Source organism: Humulus lupulus, chromosome 1 (genome assembly GCF_963169125.1).
Source record: "Humulus lupulus chromosome 1, drHumLupu1.1, whole genome shotgun sequence".
NCBI classification, from domain to species: domain Eukaryota; kingdom Viridiplantae; phylum Streptophyta; class Magnoliopsida; order Rosales; family Cannabaceae; genus Humulus; species Humulus lupulus.
In genome coordinates this window covers 28908258-28916679 of record NC_084793.1, presented here as the reverse complement: position 1 = coordinate 28916679, position 8422 = coordinate 28908258, and the positions used below count along the sequence as shown (strand labels likewise).

The 8422-nt window shown below is 33.1% G+C and overlaps 1 pseudogene; it reads left to right on the top strand.

Moving 5' to 3' along the window:
- The first annotated feature begins 4175 nt into the window (after positions 1-4175).
- Positions 4176-4757, top strand: LOC133806274 (equilibrative nucleotide transporter 8-like; annotated as a pseudogene).
- Positions 4758-8422: the final 3665 nt, after the last annotated feature.

Here is an 8422-nt window from a genome sequence, read left to right as displayed (position 1 = left end):
TTTTTCACTATCAACTATGTAACGTCTCAAATACCTAATAGGGCTTGTTAGCATTGTTATTTGTTATAATGTCAGGATGTGCTTATTAGCACCGTGCTTGGATATGAATATGAATCGACATGCGTATTAGCACGACTATTGAATGTGAATGATTATATGTTTGGTCTTGGACCTTGAGGCGCAAGAGGTTTAGTTATCACTACCTAATTGACCGAAGTGATTATTGCAGCAAGGTATAAGCTTGGAAGTATGCTTCCAAGGTAGATTGAATCATCATCTGGCCAGGAAGATCAGAGCTAGAATGATAGACAGGGTCAGAATGATAATCATAATGATACCCTTTTGCCAACTCTTGAGAACTGGTAGCAAGTACTTGCAGATTTGTGAGCCAGGTTATTGAGGGAGGAAGAAGAAATCTGCCTCCTGAGACAGCAATAGGTTCTTGCAGGGAACATTTTGCCAGAGGCACCACCTGTGATGGTGCCAACAGTTGAACTACTGCCAGAGGCTGGGTATAGATGAGAACCTCTTTATGAAAGGTTCAGGAAACAGCACCCTACAATCTTTGAGGACAGTGTAGATCCGGCTAAGGCCGAATAGTGGATGAGTATGGTTACCACCATCCTGTACTTCATGAGGATCATTAGTAATGAGAGGGTGGTCTGTGCCACATACATGTTTTGCGATGATAACCGAATTTAGTGGGAGGTGATATTCTAGACCAGAAACGTCAATACCCTGGATTGGGAAGAGTTTAGAACTCAGTTTAATGAAAAGTATTACAATGATGCCATCGGGGCTGCAAAAGCTGAAGTGTTCAGCAAGTTACTTCAGGGCAATATGTCAGTGACCGATTATGCCTTGAAATTTGACAGATTAGAAAAGTTTTTCGGGGAATTGGTGCCCACTAATGGGCCTAGAAGGGAGAGGTTTCTCTAGGGGCTACAACCTATGATAGCCTGGGATGTTCGTATCACTACTGTGCCAGAAATGACTACTTATGCACAGGTGGTAGAGAAGGCCCTTACTGCTGAGGGCGCAGAGAAAAAATACTTTCAATAAGATTGAAAAAGTATTATCAAATATATACCATAACACTTTTTGATGTGTTAAGGAAAGCAGTGTTATAGTAGGTCGGAGCACTTTGCATAACACTTTTCCATAGTTATAGACATGTGTTATGGTATAGCCTACGATAACACTTTTGTTGTATTATTTTAATAGTTAGATAAGTATTTCATTATGTTGTTTATAAATAGAATATATAACGTTTTTTTTTACTTATAAAGTAGTGTTATGGTACACTTTACAATAACACACTTTCTGCATAATAGAAAATAATTTGCATAACATAATTTTATGCTTGTAAACCAATGTTATTGTAAAAGATACAATAACACATTTTTTGTATTATTCTAATATTTGGATAAGCTTGAATTATCATTATATAAACATGTACATTATAATTATTTTTTATTGCTTTAATTCAAACGTGCTTCATTTAATATACTTAAGACACCCTTAACATTGTAAAAATATATTTTTTAGTAACAATTATATGGTTCATAACACATATAGCCAAATAATTGTGTCAAAATACATTCAAGATTATCTAAAAAAAATCCAAAATTCTTAAGATATACAACACTGCCCAATTAACATAGAAAAAACATTCTCACAATAGTCAACAAAATAGTCTTAAACAGTTGCATATTCAAAAGTAAAGGTAGGAATTCATGATCTCCCAAACGTCAGCACACCAAAGCCTTCCAAATCAGATTTTCTTTTTCACTTCACTTGTTGAATCTAGTAAATAAAACATATAAAGAAAAACTAATGAGGTCTTGAAATATCATATCATTCATCTAAAGTAGTCAATAATATCATGATGCATAACCAAATTTACAATAATTGAGTTTGAATAATAAACAAGTTATTATATTACACACATTACTACAACTATCTACACTCAAGTGACCTTAGAACTTTAATTAAATGGTGCATAATATTAATTCAAGTGACCATGGACGCAGGCACCAACACTTCCAAAAAACATCAAAGCATAGTCTACTCTATCAGAACCACTAAACAAACCAAATAGTGAAACAGTGCTGTTGCCGTTGCTAGTTTTATTTCTTTCTCTTAGAGCCATATTAATAAAGATTCTTTAGAAAACTGAACTAACGATTTATTTATTTATATATATATAAACTGAAACTCCAAGCGTAGAAGACTTACCATCCAAAGATCTGAAGACTAAACTATTCAGGGACTGATAAGGAGAAGCTGAGAGGTGTGAGTGCGTGATTGTGTGTCTTAGGAAAATAACTTCAGTGAGCTATCTATGGAGTGGCGAGGAGAAACATCAATTTTAGAACAGAGGGACGATAAGGCTTTAGGGTGCTAAAGAGGGAAAGGGGAAAATCATAAATAAGGTGTCACCAGAAATCTCAGCTTGTGAGATATATATTACAAGTGATGCATAAATTGTTGATCACTCTCTCTAAGATAACTAATAAAACTAGACAATCATATATATATATGTACGTAGATTTAAGTAAACAACAGCATTGACAAGGTTTAAAAGCACATAATTTTATCATTATTAGTACAATAATTATTATTTTAAACAATTTAAATGATGGATTTTCCCGCAGAAATAGAAGTCTAATATTTTATAGGGCATTCATTAATTGATCATGCAGCATATCTAAATACAAGTTGGCACCGGACACAGATCCTTCTATAAGCACACAAACAAAAATGACAGCTCAGGCATGCACTTTGAAGCAGCAAATGATAGCAATAAAGTACTTGTGGAATATTGTTAAATTTCAGAACATGATCAGAAAGAGTGGAGCCTGGAAACACATCACCTCCAATAGTAATGCCTACAATGGTCCAACAATTCAAATTTTATTACATCCTCCATTTGTGAGCATAGATAACAATGTATGGGAAGAATTTTTTTACAGAAAAAAAAGCACATATGTGCACCTTCATAGATTCCATCTGTTACACGGGCTATGGTATTGTACATCTCATTAGACATTCCACCCTGTAATGGAAAAGAGAGCTATTTTCCAGGACAATGTATACAAAACTTGCCACTTACACTACATGGATTTCAAAACTTTCTTAAAAGAGCATATCTATAGAGAAAATCACATGTAAACTTTATGGAAAAATTTGAGATGTTTTTTCAAACAATTAGTTATCAGTTTGAAAATCAAAACATTGAGGTCAACAAAATCATAATGAAACAAAAATGATAAAGAAGAGTCGGAGTGTATACACACAGATTTGGAAACAAAATCAGCAAATCTGAATATATTATCCCCTGTTGCACAATATAAAAATGGGTCCCCAAATTATGATCGAGTGGCAATTAAAAGAGTGGTCAGTAGTAACTAACTAGAGCCTTTTAGAAAATATTAATCACTCAATAAAGTGTGGTTAATAAATAGTGCAAAGGCTTTAAAGATACATATATATATACTCAATTATGAGTATTCTGGTTTTTTGTCAACTTGTGCACATTCACATGAGATCAGAAGTTTGTCTGGGCAAAAGTATAACAGTATTTTTATATTTTATATATATATATATATTTGGCATTTTAAATCACATTTATTTTTGTGAAGTGGTACAATTTTTTGAAGCTAAGGAAAACGTATGCCACCCAGCTTAGCTTAGCTTATAGCTTACCCCATGTGTAGCAGCATAACATTAAAGGGTACCTCTCTGTTAATAAGGCCCATCCATTTTTGTCCCCACTTGGCATAAATCTTCCATATTTATAAATCACATTTGATTATGATCTCAGCCCATCAATCAAATCGATGAACCAAGAAATTAGAGCCATTCAGTTGCCCATATGTTGGCTCTAGTTTGCTTCAGTCATGGTTGGTCTTATAGTGACTTATCTGCCTTTAAAGTGCAAGAATGTGCATAAAAATTGTAAGCCATAGATTTTGGCTAGCCTACTAATTAGCCTCGCCACTCCAACTAGCCAAAGCCTTCTAGAATGAAGCTTAAATATGCTTCTCTTGTCAACTATATATATCATTTCCCAATTCTTGAGTTGCCCCCCTTCCATAAATGATATTTTAAGGTCCAACCAAGACTGCTAAAACATCCTAAATTGAAAAAGGAAAGGAAAAAGTAGAGTAAGAATGATTAATGTTAAGACTCTTGCAGACCAACCTGAGCCAAGAGACACTTGCAAGATTGCTTACATTATTCAATTCTTGCTTGGTGCTGGAAATTTACTTCCTTGGAATGCTTTTATCACAGCTGTTGACTACTTTGGCTTTCTCTATCCAAACAGACATGTTGAGAAGGTTTTCTTTGTGGCTTATATGAGTTATTCAATACTAGTTCTGGTTCTGATGTTAATTTGGGGTAGCTGTTATGGGAAATTGAGTTCAAGGCTAACACTCAACTTGGGATTTTCTATGTTTGTTCTCTCTTTAATGGTGGCTCCGCTGATAGACTGGGTGTGGTGCATAGAATCAAGTGAGAAAACCTATGGAGTAACAGTTGCTTCGGTCGCAATTTGCGGTATAGTCGATGGTTTAGTTGGTGGAAGCTTGATGGGATCAATTGGAAGGCTTCCAAAATAGTACATGCAAGCTGTTTTTGCTGGAACTGCTTCTTCAGGTACTGCCTGCATTCATACTTTTTCATACTTGTTACTTGTTTTGCCCTTCTTATTCAACACAGACAATGTTTTAAATTGTTATATCAGCAGATGAAAACTTAAAATATATGATTAAGCATGCTATATATCCTAGGTGATCTTAAAAGTTGACCAAGTATGTACACAACTGTCTTTGTTAAGTTATGGAAGACATTGACCCTGTAATATAAAAGATGAGAATTAATAGATTCTTATGGCACTGTGGATTATTCTGCAATTTAAGCTTATGGTACCATAATTCAAGTGATTCCTACGGAAGTACTGGCATCTTTTCATTCAAATACTAAAATTGAATTAGCAAACAGATGAAAAAAGGCGGTGTGAATTTTTTTATTGAAGGAAACTGAAGTCCCAATGGTTCTGACCTTCATGATCGGTCTTACCAATGGTTACTTAACAAGTGTCATGATGATATTGGTCCTTAAGTCTGTGCCAGTTACAGATGCAGAACTATCTACAATTGTTATGGTTGTATTCCTAGGACTTGGGTTGGTTGGTGGTTCAGTTCTTTGTTGGTTCTAGATTATCTGAACTTTGTTGTTGTGTAAACTTATGAAATCAATGATTTTAGTTGAAATATATAATAGCTAGACAAAGTTTTCTATGATGAGAACATAGTAGTATGATATTGTGCATCAGCCATTTTTAGACTTGGATTTACTTGTGCCAAATGATATCATAACATTCTAGCAAAGGTTACACATAGAGTTAACAATGTAAAAGCCAGTAAGACAACTTTTAACCGAGTCAAACCTCTTTTACAAGTTCTTTGGCACCACTCATCTATGGCTCTCTTAAAAATATTTCCAAAAAAACTAATCAACACATAGGAAAGAGATCATGGAAAAATAGTCCAAATCTAGAAAACTTTTCTCACCCACCAAATAAACAAAAGGAGAAAAAATTATTGGCCATAACCAGCTGCATAACAATTCAATTTGAGTTAAGATATTCAACCATATATTTTTAAAACCGAGATTGCAATTCATTTGGCCAACAAAAATAAATCTTAAAACAAAACTGTGAGAAAGAGAGTAACAAATTGGTTCTACCTCTTTTATTCATCCTTACATTATTTTACGAGATGAAACCATAGCTAAACTATTATACAACTAATCATGAACAAAGGGAGAAAGCTTAAGAAGCATCAACTATAGGAGTTTTAATATGTGACTTCTCAATGTATACTATATGAACAACATTGTATTTCTAATATTTAGTTCTAAGACCGCAATATCGTAAAAACATGGATGAGTATTTACCTTGGGATGCAGCAAGCCCATTCTTGAAGAAACACTAACAACTTCCACATGAAGCTTATCATTGGTAGGAGGTTCATCCTGCGTAAATGAAAATTCTTCATCCCATCTTGGATCACGATTCTTCTTGACATGCTACATTATCATAAAACATGATGTCAGTCAAAATAACATGAAACTCAGTTCAATGGCTCTTTCAAAACATAGCACAGTTGACTATGTACCTTGTTGTCACTGGTTTGAAAACAATGTCACATGTGAAGAAAAACAAAAGTTCCACTAGAGAAAATGTCCTATATTAGCAAGGGAAACTAGACAGATTGATAATAAATTCTATAAGTGCATAAGATAATTAGTTTTTAGATGCATTTGATAGTATTTTAGTCCATACGTGGAACATGTGGTTCATTATCCTCATAAATTGGCCTGATAATTTTTTATAGAAAGTAAATAATAACATATATATACATTGAAATGCAAGAAAGTGCTAACTGATCTTAAAACAACAGTTGGAGGTGCCCCATTAGGCCGGAAAATATATGCCCCTGAAGCCTGCAAGACAGATCATTTTAAGTATTGAAGGCATCACTTGGAAAAATTTGGGACTTGAATAACTTGACAACCATAGCACATGAAGTGCTTACCTGAGAATCAGAATCACCAGTGCTTGAACCATACCAGAGATAGCTCTATTGTATTGGTACATCAACCTTGAATATATGACAATCAAATGAGCATTATTTTAGCATGCAAATTTTTTTGTCAAGTCAGAGAAAAGAAACATAAAAGTTCCTTACAAATGAAAAATTGACATATAAACTTAAGTTAGAATTCCATTTTTAGTGCCCATTTGTGGTTGGCTTGCCTGATTTTATAATATGCAACTAATGGGTTAAGAAATATTTCCATGGTCACTTTTTGAAATTAAACAACTTACCTCGGTTTTAGAATTGTACATCCGTTTTAGTTGTCCTGAGGTAGACGAAAATGTCAGCTTTAAATCTCCAAGCCCAACTTCAATGGTATCATTTTGTGGAGTCTTTTTCTTGGAGAGTAAATGCATGTTTACTGCAATAGTTTGGAAAAGAAACTAGAGCAATTAAACATTTAATTCCTCTTTATGCATAATGTATAATATTGTATCTTAATGGTGAGCTTCATAAGAATCAACTATATGTTCAATAGAATTTGACTAGCAAGTTTGAACTCAATTACCTGTACTAGATGCCTTTGAGACAAAGTAAGTATTCCAACCAAGCGGTAGTACAGAAACTTGAAAATGAAGCCAATACTTTGGAGCTTGTTTTGGTGATTGCCCCAAGTAAGCTTGTGCATAGAACTTTCAAGTTCTTTGTAACATTGTCTAAACTTACATACTATGCCTTAATAAATTACATAATTTGCAACATTGATAAGACCATCATCTTGAGCATGACCAATGATTGTAGCTCTTCCTCCTTCTATCTCTGTTATATATCTTACTCTATGTATCATTCTTTTTCTTCTTGGTTTTCTTCATCCTCTTGTCTTCCTCCATTAAAACAAAGCACAACTTTTATTTATGACATTAAAACAAAAATAAACATGTAAGAATGATAACATAAGGATAATTAATGGGTCGGTTCACTAAAAGTAAGTTTCTTAATCAATGATTCCTCCTAGTTGAATCTAAATCTAAAGTTTTAAAATAAACAAAACAAAAAAATACACAAAATTTATTCAAATTGATATAAATAAACTCAAGGCACGTAACTCTGGAATTCAATTGAAAAAAACACAATATAAAGAATGTGACAAGAACAAAGTTCCTTTAAATCAAAGAATGATTATTGAAACAAATAAAATAAGAAAAAGAGACCATGCAAGGTTATTTGATACGTGTCCACATCAAAAGAATATAGATATATAATGCAACATTAAAGAATATATATGTAGTTATTTGATACTTGTCCACCAATGCCCACCAATGAAAATGTATTTCATTTTATGCACTTACCAATTATTAATACATAGAATATTATATCAAAAGGAAATTAATGACATACAATAAATTTATACTATCAAGATAATCCAAACTAAGTCTAACGAAAATGATGAGGGAAAGAAATTCAAGATAAACATATATTCTAATTTTTATTTAGAACATAAAATTTTGAGTAAGATGTACATTAAAGCTTAAGGCCACATATAAAATGATAAAGATGATAGAGACTTAAAGGAAAAGAGAGTTTCTCACTCATCTAATAACTAAAGAGCATATGAGTAGAATCAACCTATTTAACAAATTAAACCAGCATTGGGCAACCAATTACCATCAAAATCAAAGCTTCCCATGGACTCCACCAATAAATAAAAGCATGCATAATAATTGTGCTTCGTAATAAATATACAACTAAAGTAAATTATCAAATTGAATAGTTTCAATTTCACAAATATGTAATACAACAAAGTAACAAATTTT